At 47.5% G+C, this 11,286-nt stretch overlaps 1 protein-coding gene across 2 annotated transcripts in view; it reads left to right on the top strand.

Moving 5' to 3' along the window:
- The first annotated feature begins 2,471 nt into the window (after positions 1-2,471).
- The window catches only part of Sfmbt2 (Scm like with four mbt domains 2), a 178,680-nt gene continuing 169,865 nt past the window's right edge, over positions 2,472-11,286 (top strand). For both annotated transcript variants that reach the window (XM_041630819.1, XM_041630818.1), the window contains exon 1: positions 2,472-2,735. The gene's annotated coding sequence lies outside the window, so the exon portion shown is untranslated. The remainder of the gene's footprint in view (positions 2,736-11,286) is intronic.

The following is an 11,286-nucleotide window of genomic DNA, read 5'->3' as shown; positions in this document are numbered from 1 at the left end:
CATGCAAAGAATGAATCAAAAGTGAAGGAAACTGAACTTTGAGACAGATCGCTGTAGGTATCATTGAAGATCATTGTGTAAACAATGCAGCCATTGTGTACTGTGGTAGCGCAATGTTTTTATTCCTTAACCACGAAAGGTAGATAAGTAAGTAAATAAATAAATAAATAAATAAATAAATGGAACTCCGAGCCGTTTATTCTAGATCCACGGGCAAAATTATATAACGTGGGTCTGAGTATCAACCATCTGGAGGAATTGCTCAATTGCCTTGGAGAATCAGGTAAGAGAATCAGATGTGTGTTTTAAAATTTTGATGGAATAACGTTCTACGGGGAATCATGACTTAAGACCATTAAGTATACTCGAGACTTCTTACGGGTTGGTTACAACTCAAGTTTCTTGGCTGGTGGACTGATAAAATCCGATTTCCTTCCAAACAAGAGCTGCCCGGAAGTCCTGTGGGGAGCTGGGAGCTAGGTGGGCGGTCTGGGTCGCACAAAGAAGTCCCGCAGCCTAGGGCGCCTAGCGCAGCCCCAGCCTGCGGCTTTGGGAAGTTGGAAGAGCCAGTTTGAGCTCCAGGCCATTCCGGTCCAAGAGCGCTTTGCACTTGGGGGGATGGACAAGACCCTGACCACTGTCTCCAGGACGGAAGCGCAAGTCGGATTTGTGCGCTCTAAGTTTCTAAGGATGTCTCTCATTTTGTTCCCCCCTCTTTCTGAAGGCTCTACTGTGTGTTGAATAAGAGGAAAGAGGTGACTTAAGATTTTGAGATCCAGAGTTAACACTGGAATCCTCGGATTTACTATGGATCCATCTTGGAACCGCTTCCAGACAATGAAAGAGTCAGTTGCGGGCGCAGGTGGGATGGGTAATATTCAGGGACCTGACACTGTTGTTTTGAGGACTCTCTGCCGTCAGTGACTTTAAGGGGCATGAGCTCAGAACTATGGTTTGGTGTTCCTAAAACACTGGTAAGCTTTAGGAGTGGCGAATTTAGGCTGGGGATTAACATGTGCGCCTCAGAGAGTGCTGTTAACCGAGTGACTGGGCGCTTCTGGGTCTAAGGTAGCTCATGTTCTAAATGGAGGTCTGAGGGGGAAGGCGATGCGCTTTAGAGTTCCTAAGGAGTTCTCCAAAAACGTCAAGGAAATAGGGTATTCCCCCTCTGGCAGTGATCAGGCTCTCCTAACTTCCACCACCTTCCCCAAATCCCTGACTTTCGCCCACAGGTTTTGTGGAGGTCCATCTGTGGCAAGAGTCATTTCAGACACATTTCCTGATTCTTCCAGATGACCTAAAGCCTCATAGTTGGTGAGTTCTCCTGCTCAAGATTAGCCCCAGGCTCCTTAAACTCCACTGGAGGTCCCTAGTCCTCATCACATGAGGGAGGATATATATCTGGGATGTTGGGATCAGGAAGGGTGACAAAAATCCCAGAATGTGCCAATTTTTTAGTGATTGGTGTAAGAGAGAGATAGGCAATAGAAGACTCGGGCGTGGGGAACTTTTATGTAAGGTTGCAAAGGCAAAGACCGGGAGCAATTGTGTCTGCTCATTTCCTAGTCTATATAATCGGATCTACACTCGCACCTCGCCTCTGCTTCCTAGCTTTGTAAGCCGTGGATCTTGCCTACCTAAGTGTCGCCAGCTTTTCCGTACCGGGGACATTTCCATTTCGTTTGCGTTCTGTCCAGTCATCACGCCTAAGGCTGGGAAAGCTCTTCTCTCCTCCCACCACATCTTTGACAAAGTGCGGACTGACCCCGCAAATCAGACTGCGTTGATCTTCTTCCGCAGTCTTCGTTTTTCTCGATCTGCTCAGGGATTCTTATCCCCACCTTTTGGGAACCCATTCTGGCCAGGTGTCCCACAAGAAGCCCGGCGCGCTTTGTCATACGCATCCCAGCTGATCGCAGCTGGTAGAGCTCCCCGACAGTCCAAACTTAATTTCCAGCTTTTCACGCGTTTTACCAGTCCATGGAAAACCTCTCCTAGATCCCTCTGCCCTCCCCCAAAGGCAGGAGACTTGAGAATCTTAGTAGAAAAGTACAATTAAAGAGCAGGGTGGGGTGGACCGGGCGGGACAATCGATTTTGTTTTGGGGGGTCCTCATCCTCCCCATTTAGAAAGCTCTTGGGCAGATATAGTACAAGTTTGTATACTGGGTCGATCAGGGCATTGCAAACCCAGAAAACAAACAACCGCGAAGGAATTGAGGCATTAGTTCAGTTGTCGGTGCAAATGGGTGTTTGGGAATGCTTGCAGTGTGAACTTTCTACCCATCACTTATGGAGGGAGTTGAAGGAGGGGAGGGAAGGGAGCGGCCCCAAGGGGGCCGCGTGGCGTGGACTGTGCCTGCTGGGGGAGGTGTCTCTGTATGGCGGAGCGTGGGGGTGGGAGGATGTCGCGTTTTGGGCGGAAGGAGTCTACGACGAACAGCAGGCTAATTGGCTTGAGACATTTTGCAAGCGCTGGAAAAGGTCGTTGAAGGAGTTCGCTGTACAGAGAGAAAGAGAAATCTTAAAAAAAAAAAGAGTGCCGGGCATGCGCATAGAGAGGATGCCATATTGGAATGAGGCTGTAGTGGGAGCTGGAGGACCCGAGCGGGCGCGCTAGTGAGGCGGCGGGTAGAGAGCGAGTGAGCAAGGAGGGCGGGTGAGCGGGACCAGCGCCCACTCCTGTCGTACCCGGGGGCCTGGCTTCACTATCCTGGGCAGGATAAACTTCATCAGGTAAGACGCCTCCCTAGTCACTGTCCCCTCGCCTAACCCGGCCCCTGAGCAGATCTCTGGCCCGCAGGTTGAGTGCACCGAAAGGCATTTTTTTCCAGTTTAGTTTTTTTTTTTTAAAGAAAAAAAAAAAGGAAGCCCGAACCAGCCTAGGGGTGGAGGTGGGGGAGGCGGGGGGTTGGGGAGGAAGGAGGAGAAAACCCGAAGAGCAGAGGCTGGGGAGGAAATGAGCAGCACTTGAGCGACGAGCGAAGCCTCTAACTCCTCTCTGCGCTCTGGGTTGTCATTTTTTTTTTCTTTCCCCACCCCCTTTCCCCTGGCTCCCTGCTCTGAAAAGCCAGGCCTTGCGGGAGTCTGTCCGGAGTTGCAAAGTGACCTCGTCCTCCTCCGGGTGCAGCCTGTTCCCTCCCGCCGCCCACCTTCCTCGTTTGTGCACTCGTTTTAGCGACGCAGCCGCCTCTGCCACCTACCCCGCGTTCCCGCGTCTCCTCCGCTCTGGGGTCTTCCTCTTTTGGTTTGTATTGGGGGTTTGGTGGGGACTAGGGAGAACAAGGTGGTGGTGGTAGAATTGTAAATCAGCAGGGGTGGGGTGGGGGCTGTTTCCAAAATCCCGCAGACATTTGGAATCGCCCGATTGGAAACATTTGCCTTGTGCAGCGGAATTGAAATTGTCAATAGTAGTTTCGGAGCGAGCTCTAGCAAGGGCGATCTTTTTGTTCATTTTTTGTTACCCTTTAAAGTAATATCCCGTCACTCGGGGCTTTCTTGTGTACACTCATCTTGTCTCTTTTCAGAATTACTAACCCAATCGAGCTCTGGAGTTTATTTATTTATTTTTATGTGCGTGTGTGTCTTGCTGAAATTCTCTTTTAAAAAAAGCAACTGTAAGAACTGCTAGATGAATGTTTTGATTTTTGACTTGGAGCGGTTGAAAGAGATTAGGCTCGGAAAGGGAGAACATTGGGTGTGGGAAGTGGTTGATTTGCAGTGGCCGGACACACGTCTTCAGCTCAGTCCATACTTGTGTTTTCTTGGAAGCGCTACAGCAGCGGGGAAGGAGTCTTTAGACACCGTACCAGTTCCAATATGGCGGGCTAAGGTGGCTTTTAAAAACTGAAAATAAAGGTTTTGAGGTGGGAAAAAACCCAACCAAAGTGGCCACGCCTTAGTTTCGACTCCTTTTGGTTACTCCAGGAGCTTCTTTAGCGAATTAAGTAGGAAAAAAGAGGAGAAGCTAGCTTTTCCAGTTTTTTTCCCCCGTGGTTTATCCGTATTTAGCCCATTGCTAGAGGGTCCAAGGTGGAGGGGTGTTTCGGGCCGGGATGAGGGCAACCAAGCGCAACTGCCTCGTGTGTGTGCTTGTGGAACCGTGCACAAGTCTGTATGTGCAGTCGCTAGGGTGTGTATTAAAGAGACCCCCATCCCCCACGTCAGTGTGTGTGTGTGTGTCTCGGAACCAGACTCTACCACGTTCTGACGTGACAAACTGCTGACACGAGGTGCAGAATCCACGAGGGCAGAGGGAATGATTAATTTCGCTCTTGTAGGGGTTGTATTTTCTTTTTTCCTCCGTGTTGTTGGATCTTGCGTGGAATAGGAGGAGCGAGGAGGTGCTTATTAAAAAAGACTAACTGTCCAGGGTACTCGGTGCAGTCGGGAGGGCTGCACGCAGTCAATGGGATTTTGTGCCCGGGGAGATTAGGTACGTGCCACGTTTAGGGATAGGCTCCTGTTTTCCTGCACTCCCTGCAAAGGTGGGAGGTTGGGGGCCGGGGCCGAGTCTTGCAGACGACGAGAAAGCACGGACCTCCCAGCAAAAGGCATACAAGGTCAACCTCAAGAGCTGCCAGGTCACTTTCGATTTTTCCGTTCTAGGGAAGGTGATGGATGGGGAGTGAATTTTAGGAAAAAATTGTCCCTAGCTCAGTTTAGAAACCAGCCGGACTGCTGCGGGAGGGGTGTCCTCCATGAGTATGCGCTCGGGGCTAGGCTGTAGTCTTGTGATGTGAAGGGAAGTTGGAGTGCAGGGGAAAGGTCTACACCCGACGTCTGAATGGGTATGGGAGGGTCTAAGAGTGGAGTTTGGAGACAAAGATTGGAGCCACTCTAGGGGTTCTTAGGAAAGCCAGTAAACCCGGACCTGGAAAAAAGCCACCCAGAATGCATGATCGTAGTTGCCTCGCTGGGAACAGGGGTCCCCGATAGGGGTCGCCCGTGTCCACGACGCAGCCAAGGAGTAAGGTTTGCGCGGCGGGTTGAGCAGAAAAGAGCCTAGGAGAGTGGGCGTGAGCCACGCTCCAGGCGCTCGCCGGCTCTGGTGAGGGCTGGTCTGGGAGGACATTCTTCCGCCAACGGATGTGAAAGCGCAAGGCTAAGATCGAGGAGGCATTTATAAAGGATTGGATTAAAAATCAGGACAAGCCAGGTCTGTAGTTACTGTAACAACGTGATCACCTGGCAGTTGCAGGGACCCAGAGGGTGATTTTTATTGGGTTCCTCAGACTCCGCTAAGTAGGGTGGGGGCGTCCAGTCCGCTCGTGGTGTCAGGTGGGTGGGAGATGAGCTTTAGAGACTCCACCGCAGGTTATTTCTTCCCACCTGAGCGACTGTTGACAGGCGGGACAGGAAGCATTTCATCTTCCCAAGTAGAGCACGCGGCGCGTTCCCAGCACTCCCAGCCTGCGCGTCCCCGGGGATGGGGGTGGGGTAGGGGAGGGCATCCGTGGGCTCTGTTGAAATAAGGATAAGTACAAAATCTGTGTTTGTAAACTGCAGTTTTAACCATGGTTCCTTCCCCTCTTCCTCCTTGATGTTGCGGCTGATGAGGGCGTAGCTCATCCTAAGGCTTCAAAACCCACAATTTTGCACCGGTTCGGGCTATGGAATCTAGTATCCAGTTAATTCCAAAGAATATTCCACAGGATTGTCGCAGGGCCCAAGTATTCCTTTTTCATGGAAAGCGGAGAGAAGAGGGAGGAACTGAGGTGGTGTAAGCGACCAGCGCTGCACAGAGGAGACTTGGGGCACTCCAGTGGCTTTGCATAAAAAATCCAAGGGAGATTCCGGGGAACCTGTGAGGAGCAGCGGCGGGGTGCTCCGTCTTGATATCAGTGCAGCATCCAGGAGTACCGGAGACAATGCCAGGAAACCTGGTTCCCGAAACAGTTCCCAAACTTTTCAGTTTCACTTTTGGAATTTCAGGGATATGGAAGATTGTAGGGTTGTGTGGGATTCCCAGAAAGGCTAGCGACGTTCGTGCACCTGTGGCTCACTCAGTTCCAGACTTCAGGTTCTCTCCTGTTAGCTCTATTTTTGCCCCATATGCCTGGTTACCGGCGGATTAGGGGCTCCTATCTGGATACTAACTGGGAAGGGAAGGTCTTAGCCCCTGGTGGAAAGGAAGCTACTTTGAACCGGGGCTCACTGCCCTAGTAAATCATTGTCAGCGCCTCCCACTCTCACCTCTTCATCCTGGTACCATAGTCCAAGAACCAAATCTAACTACACCAAATGAATGCATTCAGGCTCCATCAGGTTTGAGGAAAGGGCTGCCTGTCTTTATGGGGAATTGGTGATAGGGAATAGGGAGGGGGCTTTAGTGTTTTAAAGGAATGGTTGGTCAAGCTGTCTTTGGGACAAACTTCTGTGTTTTTCTCCATATTTACCCCTGAATTTGCGCTCTCTGAGACCCTCCAAACCACGAAGAAATGGCTTTTAGATCTTTCCTGGGACCTTCAATGGGCAGGAAAAAAGTTCACTACCCTAAGAGATCTCTTGTGCCACAGCAAAGTTCTACTGCTTGCAAGGGTCATTCCTAGGCCAGTGTCAAACATAGTTGAGTAGGGATGGGTATCGGGCAGTCCTCATCTTAGAAAAAACAGCACCAAGTACCCATTGCTCTGTACATACTAGCCTAGATCTGCTTCCGTGACACATTGAGTGTTTCCCATCTCCAGGTAGGGTGCCGAGACCATGAACCTCATACAGTCTGTTTGGCTGAGAGATAGTACAGACTACATTTACAAAAAACGATGGCCCTTTGTAGGTATAACTAGCTAGTTCCATGATTCTTGATATGGAAAAATAAAACAAAACCACAACACAAAACAAGATCCCTTTTCTTTTTTTTTTTTATCACAAGCTCTGCTATGTTCATCAAATCCCTTTTCTGCCCATGCTGAGGTGACATTTTCTTTCTTTTTTTGTTCTTCATGTCAATAATACCTCCAAAAAACTCTGGGAAGAAATGGGAAGTGTTAGCAACATTGTTCTGAGCTGAGCCTAAATACATGTGCTATGTTTTACTTAATATAATATAATTTTGAATGTGAGTCAAGCAAAACCCCTCACTTTCTGAGCCCACATTTAAGTCTACAAGTTTGTTGTAGATATTAGAATAAGAGTTCTAGCTTTCTAAACATTTTATTTTGAGCAATCAATCAATCAACCAATAAAAGCTCTACTGTGGGGTTTAAATGCCCTCGAGTCTGGTATAGTCAGTTTGGATAACACTTCTGTCTTTGCATTTCAGGATTTGGAACTTGTGTGTCTATGTAACAATACAGCTCTCAAAAGGAAATTTATCTTGTCAGGAAGTGAAGCTCATAAAGATTTTTTGTACCAAAGTGATATTGAGATTTGTAATTCAAATTTATGCTCCATTCCCAGCTCTTTATATCCATATTGCTTCAATAGCAACTTGCTGTCGCTGATCTACAATGGAAAGAAAATAGGGAAAATATACTTTTTCCGTAACAAACTGGATGGTCGGCCTGTGCATTAAGTTTGATAACCCAGGAATGTCTGCCTAGTTTGTATATAAGGACAATTGTTGATAGGAAGAGACAGGGAAAATTCAGGAGGTCTGGCGCTTAGTTTCAGAGATGACTCTGTCTAGTTGTGTGACCTGGATGAATGTAGCTATCCTACGAGTTTGAGCCTTCTTGTCTACAAAAGAACCTTGGTCTGGAGTTTTACTCGGTGATGTCGCTGTGTCACGAGGGACCAGAAACAAAGAGACAAAGTCCATGATGCCGGCTGTCTATGCTAACGTGCTCAAGCTATGCTTGAGCTTCACGTCCCCAAAGTGTAGTAAAACATGGCTGGCCTTAGGTGACAGTTGTGTGACATAAGGTCCGAGAGCAGCTGGTGAGCTGGAGGCCACCGTGCAGGAGTAAGTGCTGTTATTGTTCAGTGGTGGAAGAGCCACATGAGGTCTTGTTTTCATCTCTGCTCGGGAAAGTAGTGCGTACTGGGTTTCATGAGGTTTCTTTGAACGCAAGTCATGAAGAAATGCCCGATTTGATTTGAGTCTACTCATTCCCAGGTCTAAACGGGTCCCTTGCACTATGTACACTACTATCCCAGATTTGATGGGGGTTGTTCAGACTGCATTGGATAATGATTGCAGTGTGTCTTGATGACTAGGGAATACTGGTAGCTAGGGAGAAAGTGTCCCCTGTCCCCTGGGAGACTTAAAACTTTCTATCTGCAGTCTTTGGGTTTGGCCACTGGGCAGTCCATTCTTTGTAAGATCAGGACAGTTCCTTTTGTTACTTTGTGTGATTTATTTTTGTTTTCTGTGCATGGGTGTTTTGCCTGCATGTATGTCTGTGTACCGTGTGCATGAAGTCTGTGGAGGCCAGAAGCGGGGGTTGGATCCTCTGGAACTGGAGTACAGATGGTTTGCAGTCACCAAGTGGGTGCTGGGGATAGAAGCCCAGTTCTTTACAAGAGCCTCAGTGCTTTCTCAGTTGAAGAACCATCTTTCAGGTCCCGGGGCAGTCTTTAAGAAAAATAATTTCTTACTAAAGTAAATGTCGACTATATTTAAGTCAGTATAAAGACAGTATACAGGGTTGCGTGTTGTAAATTGAGACTCTGGAAAGAACTTGGAACTTAACAGGGAATATTGTTTATTCACAATGTCAGTTCAACTTTCCTCTGCACAGATGCTGCCGTCATACCGACCACCTTGTTGTCCAAGAGTGATGAGTTAATCGTGGTAATTTGCCACCATTGGTTGACAGTTAGCTGTTATACAAGATCCAAAGCCTGTGCTCATCAGACTTTTCATCACTGTGACACATTATCTGATGAGAGGAACGAAAGGGAAGGAGGGTGTGTTTCAGCTCACCCTTTCGAGGTTTCTAGCTGTAACCCTTGACTCCTCTCTTGCGATCTTGGTCAGACAAACCATCATGGTTGTGGGAGCATGGTGCAGAGGCTGTTTGCCTCGTGACATATATGATACATGATAAGTGTGTGTGTGGGTGTGTGAGGACACAAGAGACAGCTTCCAAGATCATGACACCAGTAACATAATTTCTTCCACAAGGCCTTGTCTCCTGCTGTTTCCAGAGTCTCACCAAATAGCCCCACCAATGAGAACCAACCCTTGAATATACGAGCCCCTTGTGGGGGCTGCAGTTTATATGCAAACCACACTACCACCAATAGGCTTTCCTTCTAGGATAAGATGGCTGTTTTCCACACTGACTAAAGAAAAAGTATCTGTTGTGTTTTTCTGATCTTTTCTGAAAAAAAAAAAGACAAAAACAAAAGACAAAAGCCAAACCAAACAAGCCATGAAATAGTTTTAAATAGAAATTGATAGAGCATTTGTAAAGTAATTTGTAAATTGTTATAACATTTGTAAAATAGAGCAAATATCGTCAGCATAGTGATTGGAGGACAATGGTGTGAGACCAGTGTGAAGGTCTCTTCCTTTAAAGATCTCAGGACTTTCGTTTATTATTATTATTGCAAGTGCGCATTTGTGTGTGCATGCATCTCTTTCTCTGTCTGTGTGTGCGCGTGCAAATGCACATGCACGTGTTGTGTGGAGATCAGAGAACTGCTTTGCAGAGTTAGTTTAGCTTTCTCCTTTCCTCTGTGGGCTCCAGGGATCAAACTCAGGCTTGTGCAACAGGAGCTTTTGTCTGCTGAGCCATCTTGCCGGTGTGTGTGTATCTGAAATCCTACATGAAGTGTATTATTTAATCCCCTTCCCTTCCCTTCCCTTCCCTTCCCTTCCCTTCCCTCCCCTCCCCTCCCCTCCCCTCCCCTCCCCTACCTTTCTTCCTATTTGGTTTTGTCCCTACCATTTCTTTAGTGTCCTGAATTTGTTCAGTGGTCTTATTGAAAGAGGGGAAAGGAGAGGCTTTCACAGATTCTGGTGAAACATCAGAAAGGCTTGCTTCAGATGGGCAAACTTTTATTCTGAGAGTTTTCTTTTGCCCCCAGAAGTTTTCTTTCCTGAGGATAGGAGATACCAAACCGTGCCTTCTCTGTTCCCTGGAAAATGTAGTCATTTTGTTTTCTTTTCCCCACATTTGATCAAAACTAAGACATGTACTGAATTGTGTTGCTGGAGTCCGAATTTCAAGTGCATGTTCCTGCAAAGTCTCCTATTAATTGTAATTGAAATGAGCAACAGGTCACTTTGCCAGAGAGCATCCTGATCTGAAGATCCGAGAAGAGCCTGTGAGTGGACTGTGGATCAATCTGATTGCTCAAAACTTGTTCTTAATGTATTAGCTGCTGATTTTAGCATCTGCTGTTTGCCAGTCACTCTTCTTGTTGTGTTGCCTTCTTCATTTATCTTTTTTTTTTTTAATTTTTTATACAGAATCTCATTCTGAGGCAGAGGCTGGTCTTAAACTATTGGCGGATTGTTGCCTCGGCCTTCTATATACTGGAAGGAGAGTTGGGAGCCAGTACTGCAATTGCTCATATTTCTCTGTTGTAGTGAGGTGTGTGTGTGTAGGCCAGAGGTCATTCCTTAGGTACTCTTCACTTTGTCTTTAAGACAACCTCTGTCATTGCGCTGGAATTCATGGATTCCAGCTAATTAACAAGCGGGCTAACCAACAAGCCCCAGGGACCTGCTGTCTTCTCCTCCTTAGTTCTGAGATGACTAAAGTGTGCCACCACGCTGGACTTCCCTGCGGGGACTCAGGGCACGTAGATCTCATGTTTGCCTTGCAAGCACTTTGCTGGCAGACATCTCCGCAGCCCCACCTTCAAATAGCTTAAGTAGCTCTGTGGAAATTTTCTTGCTGAACTCGAAATCTTTGCTTCTTTGTCTGTTGCGATGTGTCTCTCGCGTGTCAGTGAGAGTTTATCTCCCTGTTCATACCCAAGAACACTGAGGCCCTCTTTTATTCTAGTACATTCCTTATCATTCCCTTTTACCATCTATAAGGAAGGGAAGCAAACACCAAGACTCCTATGAGTTGGAGTGGGAAGGGAGATTTGAGGAGGCTTCCAGAACAGCTCTGTTTTGCAGCTCAGAGTACAGTACTTGGAGGACTTTAAAGCCCATCGCATGTAAGTGGTTTTACTGTACACTTTATCAGGCTGGTCCGAACTACAGCTTATGGGCTGCACGTGACCAAGTACAGCTATGAATGTGGCCTGACTCAGAACCTCGAGATGCATTGCTTTCCATGTGTGGCTCAGTGGTGCAGACGCCTTTTGGGTATGAAGGTGGTAGATGATAATGTCGAGTCGGGTCTGGACAATTTGGCCTCTGAAAATTCCATACATTTTC

Source organism: Microtus oregoni, unplaced genomic scaffold (genome assembly GCF_018167655.1).
Source record: "Microtus oregoni isolate MIOR12 unplaced genomic scaffold, Mior012 000035F_ref0000213, whole genome shotgun sequence".
Taxonomy (NCBI): Eukaryota; Metazoa; Chordata; class Mammalia; order Rodentia; family Cricetidae; genus Microtus; species Microtus oregoni.
The sequence above is the reverse complement of the archived record's forward strand: the minus strand, read 5'-3'. Positions and strand labels throughout refer to the sequence as shown.